Below are 15,850 nucleotides of genomic sequence, written 5' to 3' on the forward strand. Positions count from 1 at the left end.
AAACAGCAAAATATTTATTCATCATCCCAGGTCAGGATTAGCAAATAATTTTATCGATGAATCAAAGTAAACAATGCTATTTAAGCAGCTAACAAAATTTTGAAGAAAAACAAAAACTCCCACAGAAGTATCAAATGATTTTCCTCATTGCAAGTACTGGCCAGCATTCGGCCTTTTATAAACTTTATTATGAGACTTTAATTAAGCTGTGTTATCTCTTGATAATCACAAAAAAAGAAAATAGCCTACAGATGACATGAGAGTTTTAATTGCCCCGTCACATCATCCAGTAAGTGTTAATGGACTTGTTGTTTAATATTCTGAAACTGGGTGGAAAAAAACAGAAGAACATGCAAATACGTTCTGTTCTCACAGCATGACCCTTGATATGTAAAGTAGATTTAATAGTAAAGCTCTAATTTTGCATTCCAGAAACCTAAATACCACTTCAGTCTTACAAAATTAGTAAAATCTTCACAGGAATGTTATGTCTAATCACCTTACATAAGGCAACCTGGCATTACTGATGATAACTTACATAAAAGGATCAATTTCTATGTTCTTTAAATTGCTCATTCACTGAAATGGTTTTCAAAATCAAGTGAAAAGTGCTTTCAATCCAAATGTATTTCCTATTTTATGCCCAAAAGTAGAAGTTTTTCCCCTGATTTATCCAATGGCTACTTAACCCAACTGAGGATGTGCAATCCATATCCCCATACATATTTCAAGATATTTTATGAAATACCTGGCTCAGGTGATATAATTCTTTATTCACTCACAAGTCTTTTTTCCTCCTAAGTCAAAAGATACCCAATCCTTGAAATCAATTACTTATTTTTAAAAACACTGCGCTATGAAAAATCTTATTTCAGGTATATTTTATGTGCTAAATTTTACCAAAAAATGCTTTTTCCCCCCTCGTTATAAAAGTAGTACATGCTCATTGGACCCACTATATTTTAAAAATGTTAGAAAGAATAAAATTAAAGTCACCGAGGAATAACCACTGCTAACATTTAGATGCATTTACTTTTAGTGTTTAATATTAAAGGTTGCCAGGTATACACAGTGTTGAGATCTACTGTAGATACAGCTGTGTGTCCCAGTTTCACTCTTTTCACTTCCTTTCTCTTTGCATTTCATAATGGTTACTCCCTCAGTGGCACCCCACTACATTCAGGATAATGTCAAACTCCTTACGCGTTCCCTTAATCATCTGTCCCATTGAAACTCTTCACCATCCTTTCTCCTCTCCACCTCTTGCCAGCCCCATTTACTCTTTGCTCCAGTTGAACTGAACTACTGATACTTTCAGTTCTTCCAATGAACTATGCTTCCTCACAAATGCTGGGAGGGTCCATTATACATCCCTTTCCTTCTGCTGAACATCCACCCTCAGTTAGACATTTCCTTCAGGTAAGCTTCTCTAACATACCCCACGTACAGGCCCAGGGACCCTGCTAGGAATACCAACGGTATCATGTACCCTCCCTAGAGTGGGTTAAACACCATCTCCCCAAAATTCATGTTCCCTCAGAACCTGAGCGTGCGACCTTATTTGGAAATAGGGTCTTTATAGATGTAATTAGCTCCGGATCTTGAGGTAAAATCATTCCAGATTTAGGATAGGCCCTAAATCCAATGACTGGTATTTTTAGAAGACAGGACACACCCAGAGACACACAGGGAAGAAGCCCACGTGAAGATGGAGCCAGAGATTAGAGTTAGGCTGCCACCTGCCAAGAAAGACCATCAGCTTCCAGAAGCTGAAAGAAACGAAGCGGGATCCTCCCCTAGAGTCTTTGGAGGACACGTGACCCTGCTGACACTTAGGTTTCAGACTTCTAGCCTCTAGAATTTTTGTTGTTTAAGGCCACCCAGTTTGTGGCTCTTTGTTACTGTAGCCCTAGGAAACTAATACAGCTCCCATTCTAGACTTCCTGCAATATATTAAGTGTTGCACATACTTCAATTCTCACTAGACTATAAGCTCTGTGCAAAACCACGACTAATTCTATTGTTTATAGTTTTATTTTCACTGCTTAGGACAGCACTTGGCACATGACAGACAATAAACATATGTATAAAAAAAGGAACAAATAAATGTTTGAAACCTGAGCAACATTATTATTTAATCTATGTTAATTTTACTGGTAAAATCTTTATTATTTGAGCTTTTTACCACTAGAGTTTGATGGCTTTCGAATGACAGTTCCGAAGAAAGGTTTTAGAAACATCTACTGTTTTTACTTACCCTACAGAGACTTCCCAACCTGGTCCCAAAACGTTGAAATTCTTTTGGGGAACCTACCTTCTCCACATGCTGGCAGTCTCGGGAGAATTGTTAATCAAGTGCCATGGTTCCTGGCTGAGGGCAAATGATTGAGACCCAGCCATGCACAGTGGCTTTGTGAATGTGTGAGAAACAGCATTAAACCACAGTATCGGTCCAGATTTAGCTCCATGGCAGTACTCTTCACAGACTCTCTCCACTTGCTGCTTTCTGGATCCCCGGAAACGCTCTGGCTGCTTGCTGTCTTTCCTGAGAACTTTTTTTCTGATTACCCTCTGATTCTATGAGCTAACTCATATCCTTTCAACAAAATGCTTTTTTTGCTTAAAGTACTCAGAACTAGTTTCTGTTACTTGCAAACTAAGAACTGAAATTGATACAGACTCTTCAAATGTAGATGTGATTACTACATAACAGATTGCTTGTATAAACAGGTTTTGACCATCACAGATAGTCACTTGATCAAAAAGTTTCCAGTTTAGATTGTCAGGCCACTGAGCTGATGAACTATGCAATGCAAAACTCACAATTTACCAATTTCCTTCTCTCTTCATTCAGTGCACATAATTATGTAAATCCTATACTTTTCCCTAATTTATTTCTGTCTTCATGTGTAAAAAATATCTTTTTGAAACATTTTTTTATTTTTCACTAAACTAAATTTTCTCAATGTAAATCATGCTCTAAAAGCAAAGTAAATCATTTTATAAAGAATGTTACCTCTTAGGAAACCTTCGGAGGTCAAAAAACCCCCAGAATGTTACCTCTAAATAACTGAAAGCTTTGATATAATATATAATACCCTCATAGCATGAATAATTAGTTTACACTAAAAAGTCAATAGATTACCACTTTGCAACATAGAGACTAACATACTTGATAGAAAACTACTTTCCCAGTTTTCACTATTTCATTCAAATAGCAATTAATTTATGAATAAACCATTCATTACAATTACATATTGCATAAATATTCAAAACATTTTTCCCTTTAAATCTCTTCGTTAAATGAAAATTAATGTTAACATTATACAGATAAAGATTAATTTGAATATCATTAATTATTAGAAGCTTGGTTTACATATACAGATGTACTGAATGTAAATTTTTAATGTACAACCAAAGGTCAGGGAAAGCAAAATGTCTTTCTTCAATCTCTTCGAATGGCTTAAAGATTATTTCCTTTGGTATTTAAATGCTGATCAAGCAGAATACATTTCCTGAAAAGGATTTGAATTTGCTCTCCACTGAGGGATTTCCCTAGAGGCTCTCTTCAGACAAGAGTGCCATTAGTCTTACTTATTACAACCAAAGGGGGCAAAAGAAATGATACTTCTATTTCCTTTCTGCTACTTTCTTAACACTGCATCACATTTTTGTTATCTATTTATTCTACTTCTCATTATCTTGAACAACTAACTGCATCATTCCATACACTTCCCACCTAATATAATGTCTGTGAAGAGATGTACCTTTTAACACTCCTAAAAGCTTAAAAACACATCATAGCCTCATTCAAATCTAAACTTTATTTAGAACTTTCTCTTTTTGTCATACTTTCTTGAGCTTCTACTTCTATTTCTGAACATACCTTTGCCTTTATCCTACACTTAAACTGTCTAGTCTTTCTCCATCACTAGCCCATAGTTTTCCTTTCTCTTTCATTTGTTTCCATCTTAGATGAGTCTGTACGTTTAGCCCTTATACTGATGTTTCAGGCCTCTTCTCCTCTCTTCATCCTTCATCTCTTTCATCTTTAACTTTAGTTTACGACAGAAGAAAACCTATTCTGTGTTGGCCATTATATTAGACATTCTGCTGGGTGCTTTGGATATAAAAACAAACACCTATCTGACTCCTGGAAAAAGAGAATCCCAGACAAAGGCAAGCAAAAATAAAGAACATAATATATCTGGAAAGTTTTATACAATTTTATAGATCTATATTAAGGAATGATTAAAGATACAGTTTGGATTTTAGGAAGTCAAGAGCTAGATCACAAACTAGAACTTTTTCTTGAGAATGTTAATAATAATGGGAATTACATAACTCCATTTGAGTTTTCAAAAGCCACTTTGCAGGGTAAGGTTTGAAGGAAAAAAAGTTCAGAAACAGATAGACGATTTAGGGGCTATACTGCTAATTCTAGAAAGACATAATAGAAGCCCACAAACAGTAGGAGAGAGATTGAAAAGAAAGGGAGAGATGATAAAAATTTAAGAAACAGAATGAAAAAGACTGGTTAATCAATTAAGGGCTATGAATATTAAGAAAAAAGTAGAAATTCAAATTAACTCTAAGTTTTCCAATTTGACTTTCCAAAATGAGCAGTAATTCTAATCAGAGAGGTGGGAAATACAGAGAAAGATCATGATTTTTAATAATGTGAGATAATGAGTCTAATGTCTGGCCTGTAGAGTTTGGTCCATCTACACAGATGTGTCAAACAAAGATCAAGCAAATGGAGGCATTCAGAAATCTGAAAGAATAGATAGACTCTCAGATGGCTTCCAAGGATCTCTGCCTCGTGATATTCATACCCTTTTGTGACCCCCTCCTCTTAGATGTTGGCTGGACCTAGGACTCATTCTAAAATATAGAAGACTGCAGAAGGGGTGGTATATTAGTTTCCTGTGGCTTCCATAACAAACTACCACAAACTGGGTGACTTAAAACAACAGAAGTTTATTCTCTCATAGTTTTGGAGGCTGGAAGTTTGAAATCAAGGTGTCAGAAACACTACACTTCCTCTGAAGGCTCTAAGGGAGATTTTATTCCTGCCTTTTCAGGGCCTGGTGGCGCCAGGTGATCCTTGACTTGTGGTCGCATCACACCAGTCCTTGCCCCTGTCCTCACAGGAACTTCTCCTTTGTGTATGCCTCATAAGGACACATGTTACTGGATTTAAGGCTCCTCTAGTTAATCCAGGATGTTCACACTCAAGATCCTTAACTTAATTACATCTACCGTCTTTACTCTTTTTCCAAATAATGTCACATTCACAAGAAACACAGGTTAGGACTTGAACATATCTATTTGGAGGCCATCGTTCAACTCACCACAAATGGGATGACACTTCCTAGATTTGATTATAAAGGAATGTGGTTTCCATAATGGGTGAGGCAGCCCTATATAGAGAGGCCCTCCATGGCTGAGTCTGGAAGTGGACCCTTCAGCCCTAGTTGAGCTCTGAAAGGACTGCAGCTGCAGTGGACAGCTTGACTGCAACATCACAAGGGACCTACAGCCAGAGGCATCAGCTAAGCTGCACCCAGATTTGTAGCCCACAGAAAACTGTGAGATAATATATAAGTACTGTTTTAAGTGGCTAAGTTTTGAAGTGATTTATCATACAGCAATAGAAAACTAATATGGAGCTCACAAAAACGTCTAGACTAGGACAGCAATGATTAAGAGACAAGCCATGGAAATGGATTAAATTTTGCATTTAAGAAATATTCGTGGAGTATCTATGAAACCAACATTGTGGTGAGTTTTATTTAGATTTCAATTTATATCTGTAATGATAAATGACAACCCAATCCTCAAGAATCATAGTCTCAGGAAATGATAGACAAAACCATGATGCATGATATGACCAAGGAATGTAAACGGTATTAAGGTACATAATATAAGGGAGAAAGATCTGGTCCCGGTTCCAAAAATCAGGAAAGACTTTCTGGAGAAGTTGAATTCTTAACTTCCACAAACTTACCTACTTATAACTATGTGTTAACAAAGTTCCCTTTCCTTCCAACAATGCAAAATTTAAGGCACCTCTAAGTGGTAAGGACAATTTTCCTGTCCATTACACTAAGACGTCTATAATAAATTTATTTAAGCTCTTAGGGCAAGAACATGTATCCACTTTTGTGATTGCTGGAAAGGCTAAAGCTAAATTATATATACAGTGGTTATGAATAAAATCAGGTCTTTATTTCATATGTTTTGTTTGATGTAACTTATTTTTACTCTTATCATATTTGTACTTTTAAGGAAACTCATACCACTTTTCATAGTAAATAAATGGATTCTCAATTACATAAGGAATTGCAATGAAATTTTAAAATGCTATGAGGGCTCCAGCAAAGGTATGAGAAAAAAGCAGTGAGAGAGCAAAGCAAAACTAAACCTATTATTTTACCATGACAAAAATCCTACTTTTGCTTTTTTTCCCCCATATCTATAATGCCACCAACATGCCACTCTTGCCTAAGATAAAAGACCCTCTCCTTAACCTCCCACCACTTCTACCACTGCTTTGTTTTTCATTTACACTACTCTCGCCCTAAAGTTTCATTGATTCCTGTTTGAATTCTTGCAAAGTTTAGAAACATTGCTTCTAGCGTAACCTTGATCAGACTCGATGTCTTTGGGAAAATCACCTCAGTTGATAACCCAGTACCTGCATCTCAATATAACTAGTTACCAATTAATCTTACCTTGAATATGATTAAATTGTTACACTGTCATGGTGTATTATATTCCTTTGTTTGCCACGCATGTCTCACCCACTATACTATAAGAGCCTCAAGAGTGAGGATTATGTCTTCTTCATCTTTTTTTCTACAGTTCCTACCATAGTGCCTGGCACATAGCAAGTGTTTAAACAGCTATTGATAAAAATAAAACAGAAAAGCCTACAAATTATTCTCCCTCCCTTTGGGTTTGCTCTCTCTTCATTAGTCTAACACACAAATCACTTCCAGATTAAGCTGCTTAGGATAAAACATGGATCATCTTATTCCCCTGCAACTGTCCCTCATCATATAATGATGAAATATAAATGCCATAGTATAGGAATCCAAATCACAAGAACCTATTTGCCACTACTCTGCTATATCTACCATATGCTTCCAATTTCCCGAATATCCCCTGGCTTTCTCAGCTCTGTATCTTTACTCCAATTGGCTGTCCATTTAAATGTTCACCTGCCAAAGTGACTAGGTTTGTTAGGGAAACTCAGTTTTGTTAGGGAAAATTTTTGAATGAAAAAATATAAGTCAACGGGTCTATAACTCATTTTCACCTTCTGGAGGTAAATTCAGCAATAAGAATAAAAAGCCTTTAAAATATTATAGTCATTGAGCCAGTGATGCTAATTTTAGTAACATTTAGCATGCAAAATGAGCACTATATATATATGTATGCATATATAAATATATATATATAAATTTATCCATAAGGATATTCTGAGTAATAAACCCAATCTAAAAATTTTTTTAATCATTTATGTTTATATTAACAGATAACAATGAAAAATATGAAGCATTAATTCATATTCCCAAATAGAACAAAACAGGTTTGTTATAAAAATAATAAATTCAACAAAGAATATGTATATTAGCCTAATGTTACTTAAAGGAAAAAAACAACAAAACAAAAATCAAATGCTATAGAACAAACAGGTAACAGAAGTTGTTTTTAGAAAACAGACTCATTCACGATTTCAATTTTATTTTGCTTTTATGTATTTTACCATTTCATAAAATAAAACTATCTTTTTAAATAATCAGTACAAAGTAAAAACTTTTTTATAGCTTCAAATCTTTTTTCCAAATGTTATTAAGTATATAAATAAGCAATCACTTATTCTTACCTGCGTAGGTATGTTCAAATATAGTTGAAGGAATATGCAGACACTTGACTTTCAATCATCCAGTTCCCATCTGAATTTGCCTTCAATTACTTTCTCTCTTGTGTATATCAGATGAAATTACACATAGCTAAAAATAAAATTAAAATTGGACTCAGTAGAATTAATCAATAATTATATTTATGTGTATTTTAATTTAGTTATTACAATGCATATTCTAAAATTCCAATTACATTTCTTGTGAAAGTTCAAGAAAGTTACCCAGTAACAGGAAAACAATGGTAAAGCACATTATTTTTTTGAAAAGGTAGAGTAACAGATTGTTAGATAAGGGCAAATAGTAGGATTGCTAGATAATGAGTTAAATGTTTTAACTCATGGATATGTTACTATTAAAGAACAGTGATGGTTGGTTGACCATATAACCCCTTTCTCCCTCAGGCTGTACGACAACTAGGCCCAGCTGCCTCCTTCACTTATTAGCTAATTAGACTAACCAAGCGCATACTCTGTCCTGGATTAAGAAGGTGAAACAGAATTTTAGAAAGCACTGATCTATTTTAACTTTCATTGCACTTCAACTGCTATGGAGAAACATTTAGGTAGCTCATCCTTCTATTTATTCTCACGCTATAACTAGAACAGACACAACGGCTAGTTAAGATTCTTACATTTTTATTCCAACACACAAAAGGAAGAAGTCCTTCCAGATGCAACAGCACAAATTATGCCTTCCCTTAATTCCATCATTTGAAATGGACCTCTGAACATAAATTCAAAAGCAGCAAAAAAAATTCATAGTATAGTATTTCTTCTTGCCAAAACAGCAAAAATGTGCTTTTTTTTTTTTTGAGGGGGAGGAGGAACACAAGTACAAAAACATATCAAACTCTTTTGTTGTGTCTCCCTCCATAACTCTGATACAGACCATTGGTAAAGCCAGACCTGTATTTTTTTTTTTTACGCGGGCCTCTCACTGTTGTGGCCTCTCCCGTTGCGGAGCACAGGCTCCGGACGCGCAGGCTCAGCGGCCATGGCTCACGGGCCCAGACGCTCCGCGGCATGTGGGATCCTCCCAGACCGGGGCACGAACCCATGTCCCCTGCATCAGCAGGTGGACTCTCACCAACTGTGCCACCAGGGAAGCCCCAGACCTGTATTCTTGACTTTCTCAAATTATAGACTAAAGACAGATCTTTATTTCTGACTCTTTGTATATGACCCATCTGAATACTCTGAAACTATCTTTTTCTAACTTAGCCACAATTTTCTTTAGAAGCCTGTTTATCTATTTGTTCACCATATTCTTTTTCATTTTCTATCGTAACTTTAGAGATAAAGAAAGAAGGAATCTTAGTTTAGGAGGCCCCAAAGGCACATAATTCAAGTAAAAAACGCTATTTGGGAGATGCTAAGGGAGTGGGATTATAGGCAGATCATCAACAGCATCTAGCAGAGAAAGCAACGATTGTAAAATCTGAATTAAAATATGAGCAGGGTATATTTTAAGGCCATTTATAGATATTTTATAATGTTAGTGAGAAAAATGTTTATCTACCCAATGATGCTGTTATTTATTAAATCATAGGCATGGTATTCTCTTAGCATTGACTCCTAGGGTATATATAAATGATGCAACTCATCTTATCTTTCCTCAAAATGTAAAGGCTGCATTATCACCTACTTCCAGCTTTAGAAATAGATCTGCTCATCCTGGACAGGAAATGTCAAACATGGCACAGCTAAAAGGTAGCCATGAAACTGTGCCATGATTTCCAAAGTGATTAACCAGATCATTTTTTCTCTTTTGTCTGCTTGGGGAAGGGGGAGAAAAAGGAGACAAAATTAGTTTTTTAGTGTAATGGTTATTTCCTTATTTATTTTGTGCAAATGTTGGTCTAATGGAATGAAATAAGAAAGAAATCACCCAAGATAACATAAGTAACTTTGTTTAAAAAAAAAAACTGTTTAAAAAAAATCCCATTCCAAACAGTATAGCAAAGTAAATATTTTCCTTAAAATGGTTGACTCAACTTATGCCCACAGCATTTATTTCTATCTCAGATTGACTGAAATCCATTCTTACTGTGGAAAACACTTTTCAACCTAGAATATTTTATGCAATGTGACAGCATAAAGAAGAGCACAAAAATACCCACATCAAAAAACAAGAATGAACTTGTGCCTACTTCTATCTTTCTTCTTGCAGGAAAGTGACATATACTCTGAAGTGGATGTATTATTCCACTGTCTGATATGATTAGATTTGGTCATTTAAAGAGCACTTTAAATATTCCTGCAAAAAACTAGATAAGCTTATGAGCTGCTCTTTTGAACATATTTTTATTTTAAAATATAAAATCTTGATTTCCAATGTGAATGATTCTTAAAATTTTAGTATGAACATAACACACTCAATTTTATACTGTTTTGCCACCATTTATTACATATTATGAAATTTGAAGAGGTACATGAAATTAAATGAAGCCAACCATTTCTTTACCAAAACCTTTGTTTTTTCCAACAGTATTAGTTTAACAAAACCATTATGAACATTGCAATATGACTAGACGCCTCTATTTGTTAATGCAACACTTGTATCTTTAAATATTCCACACACAACAAAACCAACCTAAACCAACAAGCCAGGTTTAAAGGTATTTTTACTTGTCTTCTTCCTTAAGAAGATGGAACCTGTGAACCATCAGTTTAGAAGTTGTCCAATGAAGAAATTGGTTGGCAGAGGGAACATCATAAGCAAAGGTATAGTAATAAGAAAGAACATGCCACCTTTAAGGACAGGCAAGTGGTCAGGTATATATGATTTGAAAATAGAATGCTCATGAAACTACTTTATAAGAAATTTTTGCAATAAGGTAAGGCCATATCAAGAAGCCTCCTGAATGCCACGCTAAAATTTGGATTTTATCCTAAAGGTGACATAAGTATGATAAAACAGGGAAGTGGTGCAAGAAAATGTATTTTACGTCGACCATGTGGTAAATGTGGCTCTGAAGAGACCATGAAAGGGAGAAGGTGAGACAAGTATAAATTGTTTCTTAGAAATTTGTATATATTTGTTAAACGGCAATGCAAAATAGAAATAGACTCAAGGCATTCATATTTGTAAGATGTAAAGGGGGAATGGTGCTTGGGATTTAATTTAGGTAAGAAGAGAGCAAGACAAGACAACCTGATCCAGGCCTTTCCTATTCTCAGAGATGTCAGCCTGAGCCAAGAATTGACATCATTCCTTTTTTGTTCCATGTGCATTTTAAGTTCTCCACTCTCAGAATGGTGAAGAGAAAAGTGATAGAGGATGAGACATGACAAACTATTTCAGAATTAATATCAATTTTAAATTCACCAATTTGAAAACAAATTAAATCTAGTTCATTCCTCTACATTTGACATGAAACTTTTAGCAGTGCTTTGAAGCTGTCACCAGCAGGAAATTTTCCTAATTAGAAGACGCAGGAGAACAATTATCAAGTCATTCACTCTTTCTGCTGCAATCAGTGGAAAACCCAAGCAACTTTCTGTGAAACTTTTGGTTATTATATTTTTCAGTATAAATAGGTTAAGGTGAAGTCTTTGTTCTTTTTAACATTAACTCTTCACAAACTCTGACCTCTCAAATATTTAGAGTCTTTTATGTAAAACACAGCATAGGCACTAAGATGGATTCGAAGTAGTGACAACTGGCCACAGACTAAAAATTTACTTGAGTTAATGAATGATGTATGGCAGAGTGAAATTCATACCAGGGTATAGTAACTTTTTAACGCAATGGGAATCTGAGGAGGAAAATAAATCTGACTAGGGAAAAGAATGGAAATCTCAGCAATGTTTGGAGGAAAGAGGGGGGAAAAAGGAAAAGAAAGAGCAAGAAAGCCAGAGCAAAAACAAGAGTGAGAGCTAAAGGAGAAAGAGCATTTCTCCTTCAATCAGTAATCAAAAGTTCTGGGATTTACTCTTATTGAGTCAATAAGGTCACACACACACACGCACACACACACACACACACACACACACACACACCCCTAATCAATCACTGGGGGTATAGAAACACTGATGGGCTTAGGCCATTCAAGATACCAATAAGGTCAGTTCTCCTTAGCCACATGGCTACTACATATGATGAAAGATGAGTTCCACCAAGGAAAAGCTGGCCTATTATAAACACAGTGGTAGGGAAATTAACAAATAAACACTAACTATACATTACATAAATGTAGAAAGAAATAAATGAGATAATCCACAGACAGTGCCCAGCACATTAAAAAAAAAGGACCTAGTAATTCAAGACATTATTTTTACTTATGATGAATTGTTCAAAAGTTCCACACTTTCATACTATAAATAGAACTGCAATACATATCTTCATACATAAATATCTGTGCTCATCTCAAGTTATTCCTTTATTATGGCTTCCTAGAAGTTAAATTACTAGGTGAAAAAGTACTTGATCTTTTTTTTTTTTTTGCGGTACGCAGGCCTCTCACTGTTGTGGCCTCTCCCGTTGCGGAGCACAGGCTCCAGACGCACAGGCTTAGCGACCATGGCTCACGGGCCCAGCCGCTCCGTAGCATGTGGGATCTTCCCGGACCGAGGCACGAACCCGCGTCCGCTGCATCGGCAGGCGGACCCTCAACCACTGCGCCACCAGGGAAGCCCAGTACTTGATCTTTGAAGTATTTTCTTACATACCACCAAGACGCTTTCTAGAAAGATATACCAAAATAGACTTCCCACCAATAGCAGATGATAATGTTAATTTCAAATCACCCTTTCCAGCAATGATCTTTTTTCTCATATTTTGACAATTTGTCAAAAAATTGTCTCTTTTTCTGAAATGTGTACTTCTTTAACTGCAAGTGAAGTATAACTTTTATGTTTAATTTATTAAATAATTAATTTATAATTTTTATTTTCCTTTTGGTGTGCTTTTTATTTTTATGTTTTAATGAGGTTTTTTGAGACTTTGATTCAAACATTAAGTCTCAGGACCTTTGAACATTTTATTCCTTCTGCCTGCCTTCATTGCTCTTCTCTCAGATAACTATATTCATTTCCTAAACTCCTCCACTGAATTAGGAAAGACTGGTTTTTATTTTAGAGTTTCCCTTAATGTCAGTTACATATTTTAGACACAAAATCATGTAAGTTTCTAATCCTTAAATTAAGACCTTAGCTATGAATTGACACAAAGGTTTTAAAGCAACTAAGTCATTATCAAAAGTGTCAAAACTTTTATTTAGTTAATTGTTAAAATTTTATTTGTCTAATATATTTTAGATTTAATTAGGTTTAATTTTTTGAATTAGTCATCGTATTTAGTTTATCTCCTACCACTAAGACTACTTCTAAAACACTGCAAATACAAATTTCAGCACCAAGTTATTTAGGAACAGAATTTTTCCCAAGTATTCCCCATTTTTTAGGTACCTTCTCTCCTTCTTTCATTACGTCTCCACTCCTTCCTGCCTTCTTTCTTTCCACTCTTCTTTCCTTCCTTCCTTCACCTCAGAAGATGAAAATTATGAATCACTATTCTTTATTATAGTATTTTATTTTATTTATTTTTTGGGGGGGTGGGGTGGGGTGGGTACGCGGGCCTTCTCACTGCTGTTGCCTCTCCCGTTGCGAAGCACAGGTTCCGGACGCGCAGGCTCAGCGGCCATTGCTCACGGGCCCAGCCGCTCCGCGGCATGTGGGATCTTCCCGGACCGGGGCACGAACCTGTGTCCCCTGCGTCGGCAGGCGGACTCTCAACCACTGCGCCACCAGGGAAGCCCTAGTATAGTATTTTAATACATTAAAAACATATTCAGGGGGGCTTCTCTGGTGGTGCAGTGATTGAGAATCTGCCTGCCGATGCAGGGGACACGGGCTCGATCCCTGGTCCGGGAAGATCCCACATGCTACGGAGCAACTAAGCCTGTGCGCCACAACTACTGAGTCTGCGCGCTAGAGCCCACGAGCCACAGCTACTGAGCCCGTGCGCCTAGAGCCTGTGCTCCGCAACAAGAGAAGCCACCGCAGTGAAAAGCCCTCGCACCACAATGAAGAGAAGCCCCTGCTCGCTGCAACTAGACAAAGCCCGTGCGCAGAAACGAAGACCCAAGGCAGTCAAAAATAAATCAATTAATTAGATAAATTTGAAAAAAAAACATTCAGGCAATTAAAGAAAAATTTATAAAACACCTACGCTAAAAGCCACACTTAATTTTTAAAAGACCTTATATTGCTACCAAAAACTGTAAAAATGTGTAAATATATTTCAGTGTATATGGAAATAGAGCACCTATTCAATACAGGCTCTTATTAAGCATTTTTGTAAATAGCCCCATAATAGAGGCTATTCAAATGCAGGGAATCAAGAAACTGTGGTTGATTCCTCAATGAAAAATTAGACCAGAAAGCACTCATTAACTTGGATTACATAAAAAGTCATTAGTTTAATTTTTCCAGTCCTGTGGAGTTTAATTTTATTCACGTTAATATCCATGAAATGAGTAATGTATTTAAAGGCAAATTTCAGCGAGCTGTAATAGTGTTCCAATTTCCCACAGTTAAGGAAAGGTGGGGAGAAGAGTTTTACTAATCCTTGTCTCTATTCTAAATTGAGTGCAATATCATCCATAATTGGATATAATTAAATTATACAAACATTATTTGATAAAATCTGTAATACCTCCTATAGCAATATAATTCAGCACAAAAAAGGTGTATAAAAGTATCTACTGTTAACCAAATAATTATTATTTTACAGATGAGAAAGTCTCAGAAATGCTATGATCACAGGTTTTCTGTATGATTGGTTATGTTCCAAGGCCTTTCTTCAGCAATCAAACATTTTCAGTATCGAGGTTTTGCAATCATTCTTTATGTTGCTCTATCACAAAATATTAGTATACCAATTTAAACTGCTGCTCTTTTGCTCAATGGGACTTATATATAATGGTGCACATCTCACTCTTAATTTAATATATACATACACTGTGCTTTGCTGTCACCACCACCTCTCACCAAAACAAAAACAACGACAAAACAAAATACATTCTCATGATAGCACCCTGGGTTTCCCTTGCAGACCTGTACTTCTTTTCTCCGTCTTGGTAGTTATGTTTGCCTGAGGGTGATTCTAGGTCCAGGACTGGCCAATAAACGCACCATAACCCTAGTCATAATTATTCATTTCAGGAATGGAAAGTTGGACTAAGTTAAAACAAAGAAAATCAAATCAACCCTTTTCTAAAACTATTTAGAAAGAAACAATCCCTATTCACTTGAGTTGACTGACTGGGGGATTGAAAGTCTAGTGGCTATTTTGTCTTCAGGATTCCTGCCCTAAAATGAATCCAACTCAGTGGAAAACAAAGCTATGAGAGTGAGTGCCTGGATTCAGCCATGTCTGAAGCATCACTACAGAACTGTCAATTATGATAACCAATACATATTTTGTTTTGCTTAACAGTTTTAATTGGTTTTCTGTCAAGTACAACCAAATAATCACTCTCAAATATGTTATTTACTAATGTGTAATATACACTTTGTTGAATTTGTATGTGACTTTTGCTAAATTGAGCTCACAGTATAAAATAATAATGGGCCAGAATGATTGATATATTAAAAACAATAAAAATTTTCTACAAAATTGTTATTCAGCAACTCTTTTGGTGTTTTGAAGGTATCTGTTGTTGTTGGAAGCTGAAAAGGGACATGATGTGCCTGCAGTAGATTTTTCAGAATTAGGAGGGCAAAACATATACTTTAAAATGTTTGTGGGCTTCCCTGGTGGCACAGTGGTTGAGAGTCCGCCTGCCGATGCGGGGCACATGGGTTCGTGCCCCGGTCCGGGGGGATCCCGCATGCCACGGAGTGGCTGGGCCCGTGAGCTGTGGACGCTGGGCCTGCGCGTCCAGAGCCTGTGCTCCGCAACGGGAGAGGCTGCAG

General features: G+C 36.2%; 1 protein-coding gene across 1 annotated transcript in view; it reads right to left on the reverse strand.

Moving 5' to 3' along the window:
- GULP1 (GULP PTB domain containing engulfment adaptor 1) overlaps nt 1-15,850 on the reverse strand; it is a 271,691-nt gene that overhangs the window by 167,178 nt on the left and 88,663 nt on the right. Inside the window, exon 2 of the mRNA XM_089916579.1 lies at nt 7,895-8,021. The gene's annotated coding sequence lies outside the window, so the exon portion shown is untranslated. The remainder of the gene's footprint in view (nt 1-7,894; nt 8,022-15,850) is intronic.

This window comes from Delphinapterus leucas, chromosome 8 (genome assembly GCF_059928025.1).
Source record: "Delphinapterus leucas isolate spDelLeu-1000000601 "Yukka" chromosome 8, BTC_Dleu_Yukka2, whole genome shotgun sequence".
In the NCBI taxonomy this organism is placed as follows: domain Eukaryota; kingdom Metazoa; phylum Chordata; class Mammalia; order Artiodactyla; family Monodontidae; genus Delphinapterus; species Delphinapterus leucas.